Source organism: Pteropus alecto, unplaced genomic scaffold (assembly GCF_000325575.1).
Source record: "Pteropus alecto unplaced genomic scaffold, ASM32557v1 scaffold238, whole genome shotgun sequence".
NCBI lineage: Eukaryota > Metazoa > Chordata > Mammalia > Chiroptera > Pteropodidae > Pteropus > Pteropus alecto.
In genome coordinates, this window is record NW_006442104.1 from 640,483 (window position 1) to 663,807 (window position 23,325).

General features: G+C 53.2%; 1 long non-coding RNA gene across 47 annotated transcripts in view; it reads left to right on the forward strand.

Annotated features, from left to right (window-relative positions):
• Positions 1-23,325, forward strand: part of LOC102895780 — a 659,008-nt gene that overhangs the window by 104,431 nt on the left and 531,252 nt on the right. For 41 of the 47 annotated variants that reach the window (XR_003042515.1, XR_003042526.1, XR_003042522.1 and 38 more), the window contains 2 exons: positions 930-1,365; positions 19,339-19,466. This is a non-coding gene — a long non-coding RNA (uncharacterized LOC102895780). Of the gene's footprint in view, positions 1-929; positions 1,366-18,980; positions 19,235-19,338; positions 19,467-19,703; positions 19,939-23,325 lie in introns of all 47 variants that reach the window. The other 6 variants (XR_003042521.1, XR_003042534.1, XR_003042541.1 and 3 more) reach the window with 4 other exon arrangements.

The window sequence follows — 23,325 nt, forward strand, 5'->3', positions numbered from 1 at the left end:
TCCCCTCCGCCCTTCCTGGTGTCTCAGCCACTTCTGTCCAGTGACACTCCACAGCTCTGTTTCCAGAGCCCAGCACCCGGGGAACGAGAATCCCCAGGGAACACCGAGACGTGGCAGCCTTTTTCTTCCACTTCTGTCACCTTTTTGACCGATGTTTTCTCAGATCTCGCATCCTGATCTAGGCGCGTGTATAGCTGACCGATACAGCAACAGGGCTGCTGCAGGCACGGTCCAGAAATGAACTAGTTTTCACAAAAACCCTCAGAGGCAGGTGCTATTTCATCTCCCCTTTTATAGCTAAGGAAACGTAGGCCCAGGTCGCCACATTTCTCCAGCGTCACACGGCTTTGACGTGGCGGTACCAGGATTCGAACCCAGGCAGTCTGGCTTCGTTGCCTATGCTCTGGGATGCATTAAGCCAGCGCTCGTCTTGTTCCAAGGATGTGTTATACAGCTGATGCTGGTGTGATCCCCAAAGCTGTACGCAGGGAGGTGGTATCGTGGGCGACGGGGGGGACAGTGGGGTGCCCCGTGTAGTTCCTGGGTTCCCTGCTGCTCCTTGCACCACTGGGCAGAGCCCCAGAGTGGGTGCACACGCTCTCAGACCTCGGTTATGGTTTCTGAATCACTGGCACCAGACGCCCAGCTGGGTGGTCAAAACCGAGGGCACCTAACAGAAGGCGGGCAGGGTGGGAGTTGGGAGACCGGAGCTGAGGTGAGGGGCACGCATGGGCGAGGAATCGCATCAGGGACCCACAGAGTGGCTGGTTGGCTGACTGATCTAAGGGTGGGGGAGGTTGTAATGCATTCATCTGAGTGAAAATAATGATTTTGCATCTACGGTACCCACCTTAGCAAGCTTTATGTCTTCTTTTATTTGAGTCTCCATCTGGGGAAGACAAAGCAGATTATTAAAATCTGTTTTTCAGATGAGAAACTGGAGACCTCAAGAGAGAGAGGAACATGTCCAAGGCTGCGTGGGGGACAGCTAGGACTTGCCAGAGGATTTAGGATTCCGAGTCTGAAGTTCAAGTGTCTTGACCTCTGTGATCTAGGGATGAGTGCCTTCCATTGCTCAGTGACTCCAGAACTGCAACTGTGCACGAACGCATCCAATGACAATGTCACATAGCCACAAGCCTGGGCACCACCGTGCCGGACCCGTTCTGAGCACGCCATGTGTATTAAGTCATGGAGCCCTCATGCCTCCCTGCGAGGGACGTACTATCAACGCAGGGACACCGAGGCCTCAGTAAGCTGTGTGTGCTTCATGCAGCTCATAATCCACAGCACCGGAATCGGAGCCCAGCAGTGGTCTGGGTCCTGCACTCCTCTGAAGGCTACGTGTTCTGTGGAATGGGGCAGGTAGGCACCTCTGAGGCTCTAAGGGAGGAAGGGCAGGTGGGAAGTGGGGACGTCTCCTAAATGCTCATCCATCTGAGTGCATTTTGTATCAGTCCTCAGACGGCTTTCTAGGTTTTTATCATATTCATGCATTTACTGAATATTTATTAAGCAACTACTGTCTTCTAAGCGTGGCTGGATTCTGGAGAGATAGAAGTTAAAAACCTGTGCCCGCAATCCTAGGAGCTCTGCTCATTGCAAACTCCTGAGGGAAGGGAGGTAGGAAGTGAGCATCTGTTCTGTGCCAGGTGCTACTTTAGACCATTACAGACATTCTCTGTTAAGCAGCTCAGCCTATGAAGTTCAAGGAAGCTGAGAACAAGCCAGGTGGGAAATGACCAGAGTGGGTTAGAATGTGGGTCAGCCCGCCACTCAGGGGCCCAGCTTCTGCTTCTCTGACAGCCCCTCACCTCTTCCCTGCCGCCCTCCAGACCAACGTATAGAAGAGGCCCCTGTAGAGTTTGATAGGCTGAACTCAGTTCCTGGGAGCAGGGGATTGGCTTTCTCTTAACTGTCCCTAATTCTTGCCCTCTCAGGTGTGTCTACCTGCTCTGGTCTTCCCCAGGTGCAGTAAGCACTTCTCAGAAGGGCGCCCCTGCACTTGGCGATTTCGTCATCTGCAGCAAACCTAGGATAACAGAAGTCCTGGAGGCTTCGCCGATTTCTTCCTGCTCGATGTTTCCCCTCGTTCTCTAGAAGGGATTGACTGACGCAGCCAGTAGCGATATCAGTTCAGCTTGTCCAACCCAGCCCCTGAAATTATTATTATTATTGCAGTTTCGAAGCTGGAGGGGCCATAAGCCCGCCCCCTTTCTTAGGCAGAGGGGTAAATGGGGGAAATTGGGCTTCTGAGAGATGGGCCAATTGGTCCCAGGTCACACAGCTAGAGGGTGGCAGGCCTGCAGCAGGAACCAGGGTCAGACCTTGGTGATGCTCCCTGCCATTTGTAGATAGGTGACACCCTTCCTGGAAAGACAACAGCTTGGGGACGTTGCAGATAAGGCTGCCTGGGTGTGCCTGGCCGCCCAGAATAAAAGGATTACCGAGAGAAGTTAGGAATCAACCTTCCTTGAGGTGGGTCCTACAGATAAGGATGCTTTTGAAGTTCAGTTGGTGGCAGATAGGATCTCTGTGGAGGAGCCTTCTGGATGGACGCCCCCTGATAGAGAAATCGGCAGGCCGAAGGTAGAGAAAGCCAGCTCATATCTCTGGAGGCCTCGGCTCTGCTTAGGCACTTCCTTCCTGTCCACCCTTGTTCTGGAGTCTGTCTCCACTTTGCAGATGCAAACACTGAGGCATAGATAATCGTTTCCTGTTTGTTTGTATTTTAAAAACCCGATGGGGCTGTCATTGTTTCAGCTTTCTAAGATACTTCAAAGTGCACGGCGCTTCGCAGCAGTTTAATTGAGCAAACAGGCCGGGCCAGGCCCGGTGCTGTGTCTGGGAGCACAGAAACAAGGACCACACGCTCTTTTCCCTTAGGGGACTTTTGGTCTCCTGACAGCGGGATTAAGATGAGAATCATGTAATCACAGCAGAGGGAATTAGTGCCCTGAGATACATTATTTTTCCACGGAGAAGGCAGTCCCCGTGTTTGAGCAGTGTTTACAATATCGTGACCAACTTTGCAGAACCCTCCCCTGTGTTCTGGGCTCATTTAACAAACGCTCATTTCGACAAATACACCGTGTACTTACTACGTGCCGGGCACAATTTTAGGCACGGGGACACGTCAAGGAGCGATCTGTTCGTGGGGGAAGCTGGTCCAGCAAGAAGTCTGTGTCGAGTCAGAAGCAGAGGCTGGTGAGGTCTTGGGTCTGGCAGCCCACTCTGCTCCCATGACCCTCAGTTGGCACGTATGAGGAGTGAGCAGCTGGATGAAAAATACCTCCAGAGTCTCTCTCTTCCCAGTTCTGGGATTATTTATTCCTCAGGCAACTCCTGTCAAGGGCTGGGGGACTGACCAGCAGGGAGCTCACAGCCAGTGGCAGGGAAAACCCAGCCAGAGACCCTGGAGGAGAAGTGCAGGTGGACATAGCGCGTGGCAGGGACGAGCGTGGGGGCTGCTGGACAGGCAGGTGGGGTGATGGAAGGGTGGGCCGAGAAGGGTGCACCTATGCCAGGTCCCTGGGGAGCAGCATTTGCGGGGAGCCTTTTTCCCTCAGTTAGCCTTCCCAAATCGGCGCCTTTTCCCACATGGTGAGTCTGTTCCTTCATGCCGAATGGGTCTGCCCTTCATGCACCTGGCCCGTCTCAGCTCACAGGGTACAGCAGCCGGTACCCCAAGATGCCAGTGGGACCGGAACCGGGTGGCAGAGGTCTTTGAGAGGCACCCGGCGCTACTGGGCTTCAGACCTCTGCCCTGGCTTCTTTCCCACCTGGAGGCAGAGGTCCTGTGTTAGTTTTCTGCAGCCGTTGTAACAATGACTATAAATTAGAAGCCTTAAAACCACTGAAATTTATTGTCTCATGGTTCTGGAAGCCAGAATCTGAGATCAGGGTGTTCGCGAGGCCGTGTTCCCTCCAAGGGCTGCTGCCGGGAACCCTTGGCCTCTTTCAGTTTCTGGTGGCCGTGGGTTTGCGGCCGCATCGTTCTGGTCTCAGCCTCTGTCCTCACGTGGCCTTCTGTGTCTGTCCCTCCTCTTCTCTTACAAGAACACCGGGATTTCGAGCAACCCGCCCCTCTACCCACCAACACACACACCCATTCCCGGATGATCCCATCTCAAGATCTTTAACTTCATTACATCTGCAAAGACCCTTTTCCCAAATGAGGTTACATTCAGAGGTTCAAACCCCTGCAGGCCCCAGCACTGCTGTGGGAAGCTGAGGGGTAATAAGCGTATTACCAGGGGAGAGGGCGTCTTGCGGGCAAAGTTAAGGGCAGGCGGCTAAAGATGCAGTTCTCCTTACGCTGTTGGTGGCCGTCCGGGTTCCGGGGGCCCGTCCGTGTCTCCTCCCCGCTGTCCTTTGATGCATCCGTTGCGGTGGGCCTCGTGCAGCTGGGATCATTTAGAGAAGGCGATTCTCCCTGCTGTCTTGGGCTCCCTTTGAGTCGAGTGTCCAGGCCTCTGGCCCAGACGCAGGAGCTGGCAGTTGCCTTTGGATTATATCTATTTCAGCTCCGTTCACGCTACTGGAAGGCCCTCTGTGGAGACCTCTTCTGTGCCAGGCGCTGAGCAAAGTGAGGACCCTCGACGAGCTCACTGGTGGGACAGACAGGGGCGTGGGAGCTTGCACAGAGGGGTCCCTGAAGAGGACGAGATTCGGCTCCCACAGGTGTGAGCACCTCCCAAAATATGTGCCGCCTGCTCTGCGTTTTGAAGCCGAATCGGAAGGCTTTGCTCTGGCTGATGAGGTGGGAGGGGCCGCAGACCCAAGGGAACAGCAAGTGCATGCGGCCGATGCTGGGCGCAGAGCCCCGGTCTGCAGGAGATGAGCCGGCTGCACGGGGCACCTCCGGTCTTGGTGCTTGAAGCTCAGTAGAGCTTCCATCGTGTCTTCTTGGCGATGCCTCCTTAGGAGAGGAGGGAGGCACGAAGTTATTGGATTTGCCTTTCGAAAAGATCGCTCTGATGCTACTGTGGAGTCCGGGCTGGAAAAGCAGCCAAAGAGAATGTCACAATAAATAGACTCATTGCAATTCCAGTTCTAGGGGTTTGGCAGGGGGGCGTGCCGGGAGGGTAGCTTGCTTCGTTTGTATTAAATTAAATTTCATTACTAAGAGGCCCATTAAATTCTGGTGGCTCAGTATAGCCGGTGTTTTCATAATGAGAAAAGCAGGATAATAATAGCATCTCGGAGAACGCAGACTTTAACAGTGGTTTTGTTTTTAATATTACCACTTTATGGTTTGGGGTTTGCTGAGGTTTTGGAGTCACTCGGTAGTCCTGAAAGGTGCTGAGAGGCAGGGAGTGTATTTCTGCCACCATCACATGGCCGAGGAAGTGGATGCACTCGCAGGGGACGTGAATTACTTGGGGTCACACGCCTGGTAAGTGGCAGGGCTTCACTTGGGCCTCAAGTCTTCGGTCCCTAATCCTCTGTTCTTCTCTTCATTTCTGAGCAATGATTCCTCTCTCCCTGTGGAGGTATTTCCCACCACGCCTCAGGGAGGCCACGTGTAAATCGGGGCACAGAAGGTGAGTGGGGCTGGTTCCACTTCTGGGGAGCCAGAGAAGGCCCCTGGCACCCTCGGGTGGGGTGTCCCGTAGCCTGCACAGGCCGAAGCGGTCGCCCCGAGCCACAGATGGCTATTGAGCACTTGGAATGGGGCCACTAGTTTCAGTGGCCACACACGGCCAGTGGCTGCCCCCATTGGACGGCCCAGGTCTGCAGTTCCGGGACCATCTGACTTCCTTGGCTTTTCAGTCCGTGCCTCTGAAAGGCTTCCTGGTTCTGCTGGTGAAGGGCCGGCTGGCAATGCTTAGTGCTTCCGGGTAGAGCTGGGGACGGTGCCTGTCCATCACCCCCTGCTGGGCTCTTTTGCAGGTGGGACGTGATAGTCACGTTCGGGTCACAGTGGGTCCACCGTTGGGTTCCACTTTGTCTTTTAGGCTCAGCACTGGGAGTGCCTGCTGGTGGGGACATCCAAGCGTCTTCTTCCTTTCTCTCCCTGGGTCATGCTCAGAACCTTTCCCGCCAACACAGGCCCCTGAGGCGTGGCAGGTGTGCCGGCTGGCTGAGCGGACCCTGAGCCTGAGGCCCCTCGCCCCCCAGAGACCAACCTCCCCAATGGGCTGCTGATGCCAGCTCTGGAGAACTAATTGGAGGGTGGGACCCCTGACAGCTCCTTGGGTAATGAGTGTATCTGGTGGCTCCTGGGACATCACCCAGGCTGATTGTAGCTTGCATGCTTTTTACAGGAATGGGTGTCCAGCCATTGTGATAAAGGGAGAGGTCAGAAGGAGGGCAGGGCCTTTCTTTGAAGGGAAAACTCGGCCTGGGGCCTCTAGTAGAAGATGAGGAATGAACTGGAAGAAGGGGGATCAACTCGCAGGGGGCTTGAAGGCGTAGAGGGGGGAGAGAGTGCCAGGGTTAGTCCTGCGAAGTGGGTCTTTGCTCCCCTCTCTCCCCAGCCCTCGCCCCCCAGGCCCTAGTGTGACACATAAAGTGGGCTCGTAATATGATATCAGTGGGAATAAAGATAAATGACAGAGGCTAGGGTTGGGGCCGCCCTGAGAGGGTGGCATGGTCTCAGTCAGGCGTCCGATCCGGACACAGCTCTGAGGTCTGTTCAAACCCCTGCCCAGCCTCTAACACAAGGCTCGGTCCAGCTGGTTCCAGAGTGCGCCCCGTGGCCCTGCCAGGAGCGAGGCCACTTCAGGCGGGATGCACTCCCTCTCCCAGCCTCCTCGGAGACATCTGAGGGATGGACAGCTGACCTGTTCAGTGCTTTTCCTGCCGTAAAGGTAGAAAGGAAGAGTATGCCAAGTACTTCGCGACTCCTTTAATCCCAGGGTCAGACATCTAGATGAGGAGATGACCTCTCTCTCGGGGGTTCTGTGACTTGCCCAAGGTCACACAGCAGGTCGTTGAAAAATTCTCGAGCACACACATAGGCCTCATTTCCGGACTGGAAAAGTCTGTCCTGTCAGTTCACCCCAACTGACATTCGTCGGCGCCTGTGGGTTGCCTGGGTGCTTCCTAGCGAGGGCGCTTTGGGGTTAGAAGGCCCTGCGGGCCTGTGGCCTTGCCGTGCCTGTCCCTTCTCCACGCTGTCCTCCTTCGTCCATGTCTGTGCCCAGCCAAGGATCGTGCACGGGCGAGGGGAGCTTGGGAAATGTTTGTGGAAGGATTGCCCGGCAGATTGGACAAACAGTCAGTCGCACAGTGTTTTCCAAGTGGCAGCTGGGGAGAAGTTCCAGATCTGTCAGAACCACGTGGAAGGTCCTGCAGGCACTGGGGCTGAATCGTGTCCCCAAAGAGGTACATTTAAGTCCTCATTCCCGTACTTGTGAAGGCGACCTTATTTCGATAGAGGGTCTTTGCAGATGTCAAGTTAAGATGAAGTCACACTGGAGTCGGGCAGGCTCTGAGTCCAATGAATGCTGTTGTCATAGGAGATGCATGCGCGCGCGTGCGCGCGCGCGCACGCACACACACACACACACGGACAGAGGCTGTGTGAACACCGAGTGTCGCCAGCACACTGGAAACTAGGAGAGAGGTGAGCAGAGATCTTACCCACAGCCTTCCGAGAGAGGGTGGCCCTGCTGACACCTTGATTTTGGAGTTGCAGCCTCCAGAACTATGAGAGAAGAGATAACTTTCGTGTTAAGCCACCACTTTGTGGTAACTTGTAAGGCAGCGCTGACAGAGGCTGTGTGAACACCGAGGGTCGCCAGCACACTGGAAACTAGGAGAGAGGCAAGCAGAGATCTTACCCACAGCCTTCCGAGAGAGGGTGGCCCTGCTGACACCTTGATTTTGGAGTTGCAGCCTCCAGAACTATGAGAGAAGAGATAACTGTCGTGTTAAGCCACCACTTTGTGGTAACTTGTAAGGCAGCGCTAGGAGAGTCATAAGGGAAATTCATCTAGTCCTGAGGTGAGGGTTTTCTCAGATTTTATTTAGAGCCCAGAATCGTGAGTGTATACATGCGGCGGGACCCGGAAACCCGCGTCTGGGAGGTGGAGTTTCACCCAGGAGGAGTGGCCCCGTGTCCCTCTCCAACGTCACTTTATACCCAGCACAGTGCCGCAGGCGCCGCAGGGCCCGGAAGGCTGACAGCGCCGACACGTGACCCCGTGGTGACTGCGTTCTCCGTTCCCCGACTGGAAGTCTCATTTCTTTGACTCGATCCTCAAGTGCCTCTAGAGTTTCGACCATTTCTCAGACCGAGTTCTGTTTCTAGTGCCTTTTACCAATGAAAAATCGTCATCATCGTCATCAAGATTTTTGTCATTCCTCGTACATACGGCCTTGTAACTGCAAAGGAAGTATAGAAATGGATGAGGAAATGAAATCAATAACCGCCCCGCCCCCCAACCAATCAGATTATTTTCAGATAGATATGTCTGTCCATACATTAATTTATGATTTTATACAGGCATAGGTAGAGGGGATATTTTGTAATCTGTCTTTATCTGACATTATATCTCAAGTATGTTTCCATTTTGCTAAAACGCTTTACTAATGATCATTTTTAAAGAGCGTGTAATGGTTCATCGGGTCGATAAATCATATTCAAAGCCAGTTCTCTGTTAAAAATTAGGGTTCCTAGTAATTTGCTATAATTCAGTGCTGGGAACATCATTGCACATATTACTTTTCTCGGGAAATCCCTTGGACACCTTCTCAGTAGAAAGATTATTGAGTCAAAAGGCACAGTTTTATGACTCTTGACCCATATTGCCAAATTTCTTTCAAATAAGGTTGTTTATGCTACTACTGTTGACACCATAGCCTCAACACTGGGTATTATTAGTTTAAATAAATTATAATTCAATAGATGCACATGGTCTCCTATTCACCTTATACATTTTTATCCTCAATGAGGCCATTTTTTTTTTTTTTTTGGTCTGCCTGTTAACTGACGCTCTTTGAGAATGCTGGTTTCGGCTCCAGCCAAGTTGGTTACTTCCCATGAGGACCCTTTCCAGTTGCACCTCAGCCTTTACTTAAAAATGAGCGCGCTTCAAAATCGAGCCTTTGCTCGATTTTACACCCTGGCTCCTGGATTCGAAGGCTGGGCTGAAAACCCTGCTCCTTGCTCTTGCAACCTTCATGACTTCAAATTGACACGTGTTCCTCTAGAATTTGTCTTAAGAACAGGCAGGATTTTTTTTTTTTTTCCAGAAAGCTTCCAGACTCAACTCTTTCAATTATTTTTGGGCTTCCTAGCTATAAAGAAAGAAAGAAAGAAAAAAAAGTCCCCGTGAGTTCCTGTTAAGTGGTGCTGTTTGTGTATCTAGGTAGCTTTCTCTTGCTCACCACATCCTGTGGCTTTGGGAAGCAGAACCTCATCTCGATGTTCACTGCCTGTCAGTCTTTAGTGCGTGGCTTTCCAGCTCGAACCTGCCTCCCCAGGAGGCCGGAGGCCATTTAGGAGAAGCCAGGATGGATTTCAAGAGTCTTGTTATCCCTAAGGAAGACCGAAGCTCACATCTTACGGTTCCGTGGAAACGCCTGCATTCGTCTCGGGGGAAGTTGGGTGGGATTGGAATTTCAATTTAGACTGACAGAATCTTAGGGTTAAAAGAAACTTCAAAAGTCATTTTCTTCGCATCCGTATCTGGAGCGGGACTCCCCACTATAGAATTTCTGATGGCGGCTTTGCTGCCGCTTACACCCCTCCCATGCTGAGCATTGTGTCTTCCTCGTTGAATAAAATCGACCTCATTCAGACTTAACTCCCTGAGAGACTGGGGGGCACAGGGTAAAGCCAGGGGGATTTGGAGAGAGCTTCATTGTGCAGGTCTTGCTGGTAACACAGGATACTGCTCACCACATGCATTTAACTCTGGCTGTGTCTCGGGGACTCTCTGAGCCTCAATTTATCCATCTCTCACTTGGGGACAATATAACTGTCTCATCAAGATTAGTGATCATGTGGGGAGCCCAGCAGTGCCCGGCACTGAGGAGGCTGGAGATGAGTGGCTGAAAGGAGGGTTTGTGTAGGATGGAGCTATCCGATGCTACGGTTTCCTTTGTCGCCTGTGCTGATTCTGGAATGGACAGAGACCTGTGGTCACTTGAGAGCATTTTCATTTGTGAGAAATTTTGGTCGTCTTCTGTCCTCCCCGCCTGGGGAGAAGTCACGTGACTGCTTGCATGGGCCTGTCCTGTGGGCGGGTGGCGACCTGTCCCTAACTTTGACAAGACCTGTCAGAGGATCTGGGAGTATCGATTTCATGATAAGGAAGAGACTGGTTTCTCCTCCTCACCGTGCTCATTCCTGATGTTTGTGGACTGAGGCCCTCCTTGCCTCCAGGGCTCCTCACCCAACCCCAGCCCGGCTCCAGGATGTGGTCCTGGGGAGACCATCTCTCACTGGGGAGGTGGAGAGGGTCAGCTCCTTCTACCTGGATTGCACGCCGCACTTGACATCCCTTTTGCTTCTTGAACCCGGCTTGGAGGGCAGAGACCTGTGGCTTTTCATTCGGGGTGCCAAGGCCCTGAGGTCACCACCTCCTTGCCCACAGTGTGGGAGTCTCACACCCTCAGGCATTAGGCCTCGGGTTAGGGACCCAGCAACCCCCCGCCTTTGAACTTGATGGCCTGTGTGTGAGAGGGTCTCCAGCTGCACCTCCTCTGCTGTTGACCTGCTGAGTGAGTTTAGACGAGCTCCTTGGTTTCTGGAGCCTTCATTTTTTTTCTCTAGTAAAATAAGAGGATGAATGTTGGACGCTATCATTTTGTTTCCAAGCCCTCAAACCCCTTGTGCAGGACTGAAATCTATGTGCAGGCCTCATACAGGTAACTGCTGAAGGAGAGGTGTTTGGGTTCGAATGAGTTATGGCTCCCTGCTGCCCCACACCCAGCTCATCAAAAAGGGGCCTCACCGGAGACTCTTGAGCCCCTTGGGATCTGTGGAGAGCCGTTGGAAGGAGTAGCCCTGGGTGGTTCTTACACAGGCCTGGGACCTACGATTAAGTAACACCAGCACCTGCTCGTGGAGCACGAGCTCTGTCGGGTGCTTTGCATAGGTGCTGCACGGTTCCTCCGGGCATTCTGATAGGTTTGCTTACAGATAAGGCTGAGGCTCAGGAAGGCAGCTCCACCTAGCCCAGGTCGTGCAGGAAGGAAGTGGTGGAGCCTCTGATCCAGCCCCGCTTGCTCAGCAGCAGCCTCTGCGCTCAAACTGAGCATTGCTGCCTCCCTGTGACTTCCACCTGACACCTGGCATCCCGGCTGGCCCTAGACGTCTGCTCTTTGAGCTGTCATCCCTGCCCTCCCTCCTCTGATGGCCCCAGCATTTATTAAGCCTTGTAGATGCTGCTGGCTCAGAGATGAGTAGTAATAGGCCAAAGGCATCTGTGTTTCCTAGAATTCACTGCACTGCTTAACAAATAGCCTCTGTGACGTCACTCGTTTCATAACTTTCCTGAGTAAACTTTATCCCTCTCCCATTGTCCTCGACACTTACTCTTGTTTGCACAAACTCCAGGCTCCTGTTTATTCCCCGTTTCCCTCAGCATGCCCGTGACGCCGAGCATCACCCTAGAATGAGGACATTTGGTGGGTGGGGTGGGTGCCTGGATGGGGATGACCCCCAGGGTCTGTATGCTTCTTAGGGGTACTAAGTCCAGGGTCTGGGGTTCTCTGGTGTTGATTCTGCCCCTGAGGCCACCTTCTCTGAATGGAGGCTCTGGGCACCTCCCCAAGTCCTCCCCTGCTTCAGGAGCACGGCCGACTAGGAGTTAGAAGCAACCGCTGACAGCTGAAGGGACGTACGATTTAAGAAATCTTGTGTCAGTTCTGAAGCTTGAGTTACCTGCTCTCACTTAGCGCCTTCTGTTCCACAGCCCTGACGGCTTCCTGTCACTGTAGGGTTAAGTCTCCAGAGGCAGCACGGTGTTAAGGACCTTCTGTCAACTGCTGCCTCCGCTGGTAGTGGAATGTCGTAGCCCACATTCGTGACGCTGGGTGTTATGGTTACGATTATGGGCGGCTTCCCCACTTTGTACTGCTGGGCTGTCCCAGTAGCCCCGTGATGAGGGCGTTGTTGTTTACTCTGTATCTGATGAGCAGACTCTGGACTCAGTTTTGCTCATGCGGATGTCTCTTTTCTCCTCTTTTTTGTGCCTTCCCCATTCTCTTCTTTGCTGATCACAGGCCACCTTCTCTAGGAAGTCGTTCATGATTGCTTAGCTGTCATCTTTATTGTCAGTGTTTCTTGAGAACTGTGATAAACGCTACGTGAAACGTAATTTAACCTGTACCAAGTCATCATCACCTTTCATTTCGCATCTAGCTGCTTTAGATGTGACTTCTTTGTTCGACCACATGTGTTTGTCCACCCATCCATTCATCACCTAATCGTTCAGCTGACATCTTTCTGAGCTCCTTGCCCCTACTAGGTGCTGGGGAACAAAGATGAGGAAATGAGTCTCTCCCTCAAGGATCTGAGACTCGGCTACACATTAAAACAATGGCAGGTGTTTGCTGCTTCACGCTCTCATTCATTGGTTGTGGCCTTGAACTCAGGCTTCAGCCCTCTTGTCAATAGGGTGCTCAGAGGAAGCATGGTCCGTTTACTGTCCTGGTCCTAGAGACTTCATCCTGGTGGCTCAGAGCCTGAGCATCAATGTAAGAACCTTCCTGATGCACATTGGACTCCCTGGAAAGCGAATGCTGAGATGTAGATTAGTAGGCAGGATGTTTATTATGGGGTGCCTTTGGGACGAAGAGCTTTGAAACGGGGGGTAGGGGTGGAGGAGGACAGAAGCGGGGAGATATCAGGACTGGGCAGAGAGAGAAGACGAGCCGTGACAATGTCCCAGCAAAGGCCTCCGCCAACCCGTGGGAGCCCTGGAGCTGGAATGGCCATTCAGAATTGTCCAGAATTGAAATGAGGGTTGGTCCATTGTTGTATGTGGACTCCCGTGGAAAGATGCATGATCTGAAGCAAGGTCATCATCTGCCAGCACTTTTCAGCCACTGCTCTGGACGATGGCTCGATGGGTAAATGTTGGCTTTGTTCACCATTTTATCCCCAGCACCTAGCATATAACAGGCAGCTCGTGTTCTGGGGTATGGATTACTTAAGCTTTATGGAAGCAGCGTGCTTCATTCATTCAGCCAGTATTTCTTATTTTAGCAATGGTTTTTTTGAGCTTCTGTAATCTGGGAGCTTTGGGATGGGTGGTGATCCAGCACTGGCTTCCTGGAAGAGGTGACCTTCATTCTGGGACCCCGTGTTGCCCTGGCTCCCTAGAAGATGGGGGGTGAGTGCATAAGGGATGTTTTTCTCAGGGAGGGGATCTCCATCCAGCCCACCTGTTGGTGCACCTGTCCACCGTGGGGAATTCCCTGCCTAACTTATGCTCACCAATGTTTAAACTCCCAGTAGCCTGGAACTTCCCCAGGGGTCCCATTGGCCCAGTGACTTTACATCATTTGAGTAATGGGAGAATGGAGGGAACACTCTTTTGAGCTGAGTGGAAATATATATTCTCCTCTCTGAGTCACCAAAAACTACAGCCTAGGGTATAAAAGCAACCACACTATCTTTTTTTTTTTTTCCTGTATGTAAATGAACTGTCATTACAGATCAGGAAGTAGAGACTCTGAGCTGAGAAGAGATGGAATCAGTGATTTTTAGATCTGAAATAGACCTAGAGATTGGCCAGTCCAACCCCCTTCCTTTGCAAGAGGCCCCCAGTGTGGAAGGGACTTGCAAGGTCACCTAGCAGACCTGGACTTGGGGAGAGGGGCGGGCGTTCGACTTTGCGTTGTGTTTGCCCGTACAGTTCACCATCACCCTTCCACCCAGCCCACTCGCCTCCCCACGGAGGGCACCAGGGAGGTGGCGTGCAGACTGGCCTGCATTGTGGCGTTTTTATCTGCACAGCGTGAGGCTTTGATGTTCGGGTGACTAGACCCGAGCTGCTGGTAGGGAAGGAAGTTTTCGGAGCTGATTTAATAATCTAACACCTCTGGGGTGGGAGGGGAAGTGGGAGGATGTTCGTGAGGGAAAGTCAAACGTGTCATGCAAAAAAGAAAGTTTGAGACGGGTCTCCCAGAGATCATCTGTGCCTTGTCGTGCTCCTTGGAAAAGATGCATGTCTGTCAGTGCGTCTACAAACAAGCGCTGAGCAGCTACGGTGCAAGTGCTGGGTGGCTTTGCGGGGAGAACGCAGGGCGGGGAGCTGGGGTCTCGGCACCTTGCAGCTTCCCGCTGCAATGGGCCAGGGGCCTTGGCTTCAGGGGAAGGACTGGTCTTGGTGCTGGCTGCGTTATTGGCCCAAAGTGCCCGCCTGCCTTCTGCCTGTGGAAATTCCTGGGCTCACATCCCAGCTCACCCGCATTCGAGATAGAAAAGCAGGGTATGAGGTTCCCTCCAGCCTCAGTTCCCTGCAGGGTGAGATGGGAATGCGATAGCATTTGCCTGAAGGGTTGTTGGGAGGACCAGAGGCCTGGGGTGGCAGGCAGTTCCTGCCACGCTGGCGTGTAGCCGAAGCCCACCTCGGCTGCCTTCCCACGACCTCTGCCCTTGTCCAGGGTGCCGCTCCTGGCTCCTGCTTGATGCCAAGGATGTGGGCCCTCCAGGCCCAGCCTGGGGTGCCGGAGTAGAAGTTGTAGAGGGAGCCATCCATTTGTCTTTCTTTTTCTTGGCGGGAGGGGTCGTGGTTCAAATTAAATTTCAGTTTTATCCTTTGTAGTTTTCTACACAATAAATCGTAACGTGTGTACGTAATAAGGTGACGTGGCTTTGGGGAGAAAGGCTTGTGCTTTTGGCTTGTGCGGGTGGTTGATACTCAACCCTCTCGGCCTGTTTCTTCCACCCTGCTCCTGAGCTCCGGGTCGTCTCGTATTGGGATAGGATTTCAAACGGGCAGAAAAAAATGACTAGGATGATACAAAGGACACCTGTACGCCCAGATTCACCGATTGTTACCTCACTCTCCACCCGACCCCCTTCCTCACACACTGTTTTTTTCCTGAACCACTTGAGAGGAAGTTGCAGACATGTCCTTTTATCCCTAAATATCCAGTGTGTGCTTCCTAAGAACGAGGACGATCTCGTCTTCCTTAATGGCCGTGTAAAGATCGACCTCAGGAAACTGAGCATTGCTACAAGTGCCTTATCTAATTAATCCGCAGGCGACGCACAACTTCATCGGTTGTCCCAGTAACGTCCCTTTGGATTTTCCTGATTCCGGGCCACCATTGCTCTTAGCGGCCATGTCTCCTTATCCTGGATCAGTTCCTCGGCTGTTCTGGACCGTGACAGTTTTGAAGAGTCCGGGCCATTTGCTTTGTGGAATGTCCCTCAGTTTGGATTGGGTTCTTCGTTCTTGAAGGTTCATACTGTACCCCTTGATTTAGTTTGTAACCTGTGTCCTGTCATCCTTGGTGGTCCAGTACGGCTGGTGGTCACATCTATGTTTTGTAGATGAGCAAACTGAGGCAGAGGGAGGTCAAGTGATCGGCCCGTGGTCACATGCTCAGGAAATGGCAGAGCCAGGATTCAGATCCAGGATTATGTAATCTGCCTGCCAGGCAATTAAGAACAATGATGGCAATTAGGCTCTGAGAATAGCAAAGTATTAATAAAGTACTTCCAGCCTGACATCTGAGCACTCTGCATACACTGCAGAGGTCCCCACCCCGTCCTGGAAGGTAACTGCCCTCACCAGCCCTGATTTACAGATGACGATCTGAGAGGTTAAGTAGATTGCCCAGGATGCACAGCTGTTAACGGTGCAGACGAGCTCTGCCCCGGGGCAGCCTGTGTCCTGAGCTTGCAGATGCTGCCTCTGCGTTCAGGCCCGCTGGATCTCATAGTGGGAGCAAACCGTGGGCCAGGCCGGAGGCTTTCCCCAGCTTTGCTGACCCTCCAGGAGAAGCACAGGAGTTCCGGAGTTTGTGTCCTTTTCCAGGGCCTTCTCCACGGGGGAGCGAGCACATCCCAAGGCCGGGGATGCTCTCAGGAGCTTCCTGAGCGGTGGGTGGGTGGGGAGCTGGCCTGTCCTCTGCTCTTGTAGGTGCCTCAGTCCACCTCCGTGGTCTGTTTGCTGTGACTGGATGGCATTTTGACAACTTCCAGGTCAGGAATTCCCGTGCAGTGGTTCATTTGATGGCTGGTTCACTGTCTCCTGCTGAGCAGCCCAGGGCCCCTGCCTGTGTGGTGGCTGGTCCTGGCTGCCGTCAGTGCACCCAGTTGGACCCATTGCCCAGGCAACAACCAGGGGGCATTTAAGGCCAGCCGCCTTGAGAACGAGGCAGCCTCACCCGCAGTGGAACTCCGTGCGCCATGAAGGGAAGGTTTTACAGCCTGGCCTTTTGGGTTGTGGACATGCTCTGAGTCTGTGACATGCTTGGAACTCTGCTGGCACAGTAAGGAAGATCCCAGAACACAATGGCCAAGGGGCCGATGTCTGAGCCCCCATCTGCCTCTCACCTCCTGGGAACCTTGGGGGCTTGTCATGGGCACTCAGGCTCCTCATTCATCAGAGCACAGCATCGGGTCCCACCAGTGATCTTCCGCCATCCGGAGTGACACCAGGGCAGGGAAGTATTGTCAGCATCCTGAGAAAGCCCACGGTCCCCTGCTTCAGGCACAAGGGCAGGGTATCTGTCAGCCACGGAGCAGGTGACTGTTCCATCCTGGGGACAGCGTGTCAGGCAGGAGGGCTTGGGAGCAGCAGCCACCGCACCCTTCAGGCCCAGGCCCCAGGCCCAGGCTGCGTGTCAGGCCTCCCTTGGCACCTGAGCTCCAGCTTCCGCTGGGCCGGCCTGATCCTGAGGACGAGTGGCCGAGCCAGTCCCGTTGCCCTGTGCTGGGCCAGTCTCCTTTATCCCTGGCTTGTCTCTATGGGTAGGAAGTGACCGTACTGCCAGCCAGGCTCAGTTCATTGAGTTGGGACTGTGACCTTTCTATCCTGGCCACCTTGGCCTGTCCAGGACCCCTCCCCCAGCTCGGGCAGCAAGCTGCCTCCTGAGAGAAACTTAGACATTTTAGCTCCTTAATTTCCATGGAACACTGCTCCATGGCCTAAAACATTAATTAAAAACATTAATCAGTTTGGCTGCTTTGGAAAGAGGCTCTTTCTGGGCGGGAGCTGCCTCTCTGGGTTGTCGCCAGCCCCTTAGAAGGAGGAGCAGAGCGAGCTTGCAAAGCGAGGATGGAGCCGTGTGTTCGTGGTTTGGTGTCAGGCAGCCCGTTATCCTCTGTGAGCTTCAGTTTCCACGTTCGTAAAATGGGGGCGTGGGTTGTGCTGTGACCCGGTCTCCCGGGGTCATCGTGGGCGCTCAGTAAGGTCTCGGGAAGATGTTCCTCAGCCAAGTGTCCCGTACAGCAGACGCTTGTGAACGGCCCTGTTGCTGGTTCGTGTGCACTCCATTTCCCTAGTGCCTTATGGTTTACGGGGCACCTTTTGCACGCACAAGTTCCTTTAAGCCCGGCGGCACGACCAGGAGATGGGTCACGGTTCTCATCCACTGCATCTCATGGATGAATACACTGAGACGTGAGGGTCACACGAGGCTGGGGCCGAGGCCCTTTGACTCAAACACCAGGCTTAGCTTCGTTCTCATCGGCTTCACTTGTTCCCTGAGCCCCTACGCTGACGAAGTCATTGTGGTGACATAGGAAGAGGGGAGACCTCCCCCATCCCTGTTGGGAGGAGGCTAAGACCTTAAGGCCTGAGCATTTGCTTAAGCGGTATGCACAATCACTGACTCTTCTGAGCGTTGGTAATGTGCCAGGCCAAGTACTCAGCTCTGTAAAGATTCTCGCTTAGCGCTAACAACAGACCTTTAAGATGAGAAACTGAGGTTCAGAGAGTAGCTTGCTCAGGCTCCTAAAAAGTCTTTTTCAGTAGAACTGGGATGCCAACCCAGGCAGCCTGACAAAGTGCCCACAGTCAACTGGGGAGCGGAGCCGCTGCCCTTTTGGGGACATGAAACCAATGCATTTTGACAACAAGGACAAAGTGCCTTCCAGGTCACAATGTCTGAGAAGCATGGGAGGCTGCCCACGGGAGCGTGGATGTGCAGACGGCACCTTTCTGAACGCAGTGTCGGTCCGGGGGACTTTTGTGAGTAAGGGGGAGTCCACCCACTCCTGCTGGGAGCTGGGGCACCGAATGCCCAAGGGATTCAGCCAGCGTTTGAAGGTAGGAGACAAACTCTCTCAGGCTGGCAGAGCTGTGATAGGTCCCACGGTGACAGTAGCACATCCAAGGGAGGAATGTGACAACCAGAGGGTCTCAGAGAAGCAAATTATGGTCACATTTTTTCCTGGGGGAGAGAGGGAATTGATGGTGGGGAATTCGGGCCACCTGGCTTCTGCCCTTGGGGGAAGAATGTTTCTCCAGCTGTTCCCAAATTGAGGGCAATTCCCCTTTGGAACTAGTCAGTCTTCTTTCTTCTGAGTCTGTGTTCACTGAGCTCCATCTTCTTGATGATTTGGCGTCGAAGTGCTGGGGGGCTTTCGCAGAGAGGGGGGCAGGACAGAGGTCTGGAAGGGGAAAGGGTCGCCCCGTTGTAAATGCAATAGCGTGACTTTCTGGGGATGCCACACTGTCCCTCGAAGGAGAGGTCAGTGTCTGAGCGGCCCACCCTGCCGAGCACTCGGCCCGGCTTCGGGGCACCTAGGAGGGCCTCGTGGAGCTGGCGAGCCCAGCGGTGGCCCTGCACTGTCTAAGCCCTTTGGGCTCCCCCGTGTAGCTGCCTCAGTTATCAGTTAGGATAGGACTCCCTGGCGAGTCCCTGAGTAATGCGTGATGTCCACTGATCCTGTGTTACCAGATGACAGTGTCGAGCTCAGATAAAAGTTACAACGAAATTAACCCGACGCAGCATCCGTGGTGCATGTAATCCCCACCATCTGTGGAATGTGCAGGCTCCAGGAACAGGCCGGTCTCAGCATGAAGTGACGAGATGTGTTTCTCTTTCCCCTTTAGCCAGAATTCCTGGAATCAGACAAATGCAAGTCTTAGTTGGGAGGAGGAATGTGGCCGGCGGGTGAGGGCTCGGGGGTCAGGAAGACCTGACCGTCCGTTCTGGCCGGCCTCTGACTCGACTTCCAAAATACGGAGCTATTAAAACCAATCTCACGGGATTAAATGGCTATTAAAACCAATCTCACGGGATTAATTGGCACATAATACGTGCTCAGTAAATGTCTGCTCTTCCAGTTCTTCTCATGGAGCATATGGTAAATAGGTACTTCTTAGTTTTTAAATAAATGAAATATCTCATTACCAGATCTGTTCATGTGGACATGGATGCTAACAATTTTTCATCCTTGTATATTTTCAGAATCCTGATATACCTGGGATTAGGTGCTTTTAACCCGAAAAATGTACATATCCATTCAACACTCCAGAGGGACTTGAGAACGTCCTTCTCAAGTAAAGTTGTGATGTCTTAAGATTTGGAGAATTAAGGTAAGAGATATTCTCCTTTTGAGTCGTATGGGATCAATAGTGGCTTTGGGGATTGGTGATCTCTTGCGGCATGACTTGGGCTGCGGTCCTTGACTTCTCGGCCTGGCCTCCTGTGCTGCTCCATGGCGCTTGGGAAGTAGGCTTCCTGTCACCTCACCCTGACACATGGGACCTGGCTCTCAGCATCTGGTCGCCCGGACCTCGTGCTTTGGGAGCTCTCCTTCTGTCCCTCGCCAGGGAAGGAGCCCCCCATTTCCCGTGTGGCTGAACCACTCCTTTCTTCCCGCTGTCCTGCTGAGACCCGTGCAGACTGCACCTGGGAGAAGATGAGGAGGAGCGTGGAGGGCGATTACCTGATCAGATCAAAAAGCCTCTGGGGACATCTAGGGTGTGATCTCTCTCTCTGCCATCCTCCCTGTATGGCCCGCTCCAGCCACACAGGTCTGAAGCTGCCTGGGGTGAAGGGTGAGAGGTGAATACTGAGGGCTCTCAGAGGCAGACCCAGTTTGTCCTGGTTTAGCTACCTGCCTCCCCTTGGGCGAAATCATTCAGCCTCCTCGAGCCTCAGTGTCTTCATTTGTAAAATTGGGCTAGTATTAGCGCCTGCCTCAGGAGGATGTCGTGGGTATAGGATGAGACATGGAGATAAAGAGCTTAGCATGGTGCCTGCAATAGGGGCGGAAATGCTCTGAAATGGGAGGTTTGTTTTATTTTATTTTTTTAAATGCATTAATTACATCATGTAGAGGTCCTTCCATGCCTCAGGCTATTGTGAAGTCCTTGATGGGCTCCTCTCTGCCTTTCACCTGCCGCCAAATCTGCCGTGAATCATCTTGCAGGTTGTGCACAGACCCACCCCAAACCCCCATCCCAGCCCTGAGCCCTGAGCAGAGCTGCTTACTGCTTCCGCTGGCCTGCAGCCCGCAGCTTCGGGCCGGCCTCCATTATACCCTGTGGTTTTTTGCCCTCTGCCCCGTCCATCCTCCCAGTCACTGGTGAGCTTATTCCAGCAAGGACTGTCTCCCAGGTCCTGACACCCTAGGGTCAGGCCTCCCGTCGTGGATGTGGACAGAATGGCTTGTAGAAAAGGAGGGAGGAGAGGGCAGAGAGACAGACAACCAAGAGAAGAAAGTGTTTGAAGCCTAGAGCAACGAATGAGGTCCGTTGTAATTGTCCATTTAAAGGTGATGTCGAAAAGAGTAACTTGAGGAAAGAAGGAGACAGGTTCCTACCACAAGTTCGAAAGCAATGTGGGGTGGAAGGGGGTGAGGAAGCGCGGACCCCGCGAAGGCAGGGAGTCGGGACCGAGAAGGCGGCGGGATTGTGTTAACGTGCGACTCGAGTCGTCTTTTCTCTTGCGCGTGACGTCTTCCCGAGTGCATTTGTGTTTCCAGTCTCCTGTGTTCAGCCATCTCGCGACACACAGAGATGAGGAGCACGAGGCCTTTCCTTCAGCCCAGGTGGGAGGAATGGTGCACAGGTAGGACACTCCAGATGCACCAGGTGTGCGGGAGGCCTGGGGCGAAGCCCTTGTCCCTTGGGGATGTTTCTTGGAGAGGGCGTTGCCTCTTCAGGCTCTTGAAAAATGCACACGAACGGGACCCACTGGGAGCTGAGGGGATTGGCAGTTCAGAAGCCTTTCTGCCCTGTGGAACTTTGCACCCTGGAGCGCTTCCATGCCCCATTCATTTGCATTTCATGATCTAATTTCCCACTTCTGGTGTCGGAACTCATCTGCAGTGAGTGCAGCTGACAGGACTTCCTGTGCAAGTGCTGTGTGCCATTTTCGTCTCTCGGGCACTCAGCCAGTCCTAGAGTTTTGTGGTGGGCGCCTGATCCAGGCAGTGAGCTTTCGGAGGGAAGGGCAGATGGGACTCCAGTCACTGGGGTAGAAGATGTGAGAGCTTGAAGAACCTTCTCTTGATGATGTGACTGCACAAGTGAGCAGTGTTGCTTACATTCTGTGAATGGAGGGGAGGCTTGGCAGGTCCGTGTGGGGGTGACGGGAGAGGAATTTCCCTGAAATTCAGCTCCTGGGAGCAGACAGAGCAGAGTAGATGCTGAGATTCAGAGGCCCTCGGTCCTGAGCACGTCCGGGGCACGGCTGGTTGGTGATGGAGGCTCTGATAATGGCCCAAGCATGTGTGCTGTGCCGTGGTCTCCTGGTCCTAAAGGCACTGCTTGCTCCCACTGGGAGCCGTCTGCCTGCATCCCTGGCTAGAGAGCAACTTACCTGGGCTGCTCGCTGGTCGGGGGGCAGCTGTGCCTTCCCCATGCGTGAGCCTGGGCCCTGACTTGCTTCTCCTCCCTCCGCTTACCTGTCGCGCTCCTGACCTTCTCTGCGTTACTCTCTCATCCAGGCCCCTCCCTGGACATTCACACAGGTGGGCTTCTTCCCTTTGACCTCTGCCTTGCTCTTTCGGACCCCTCTCCTCCTGGGAGCATCTCTTAGCTCCTGTTCAACGCTCCCAAGTCGACCCCCTCGGGGCCTTAGGGAGAGGGCGGCCCTGACAGCTTCTGCCTGCCTGCCTGCGGTCAAGAGCCAGCCCCCGTCGTCAGCCGTAGGTGCGTGGGTAAAGGTCACTTCCTGTGTTTGCTGTCCACCACACCGAAAGAACCTCTGACCCCCTTGGAATGCTACACTTGAAACAGAAACTTTTTCAAAACACCTCTCGTATTGGCCCATTTTACTATTTATTTCTTGTGGTTTCATATTGAGGTTTTTGGCTCATTGCATTTGACCTGGAGTTTATTTTTAGTAGCGAAGACAGCTCAATTAATGTCAGAACATGACAGCAAATGCAGAGGAGGGAGTCCTAAGTGTAGGGGAAAATGTACGTGCCTGATGTTATTTCTTCCGATGAGATCTGTCAGACCAGCGGATGCTGCGCTTCCTCAGCGGTGCCCACGATGGGCTCATGGGCTCCTTAGAGGAAAGACCAGGCTTTGGAACTTTGGTCCCTATTGTCCCCGCCCTGGGCTTCATTCTGTCTCCAGGAACAGCATCCACGTTTCTCGAACGCCACCTCTTCCGCCAGGATTGGAAATGATTTGAGAGAACGCTCTGGGTCCTGTTCTCTCTCTTGCTCCAGATTTTGGCATCATGACAGGTGCACAGGACATGCTTGGGGAATGTTTTCTTGGACTGACTGAATTTTAGGACCCAGAGTTTAGGCTAGAAAGTCAGGTATGATGCAGAAAGCGCTTCTCCAAAGGTTCCTCGTGTTTGGGGAGAAAAGTAAGCACTGACGTCTGCTTCGGACTTGGCGGTTTAGAACGTGATTTTTCTCGTCCTTTCTCCTTCCTTTTATTCCACGACTGTTTACTGAGGACCTGCCGTGTGCCACTATGAAAAGCCACCGTTCTTTGAAGGAAATCTGGAGACATTGGCTTTATGGATCTCTGTGTTTACACACTGTACTGCACGTGTGTGTCACCCCGATCCCCAATGTGACAATGTTAGGAGGTGGGGCCTTTTGGAGGGCATTAGGTCATGAGGGTAGAGCCCGCATGTGGGATTAGTGCCCTTATGAGAAGAGACACCAGAGAGTAGCTTCTCTCTCTGCTTTCCACAATGCGAGTGCACAACGTAAGACAGCTCTCTGCACACCAGGAGCCGAATCTCCTGGCACCTTGATCTGGGACTCGCAGCTTCCAGACCCGTGAGATATAAATTTCTGGTGTTTGAGCCCCGCGGCCTGTGATACCTTGTCGCAGCAGCCTGAGCTAAGACACCCTTACTTCACTGATAAATGAGTCGGAGACTCAGAGAGATGATGCGAATGAGACCTCCCTGCCAGTCGTGGTGGACCTGAGGTTCGAACCAGGCATCTTCTGAATCCAGGCGCCCAAGCCCCGC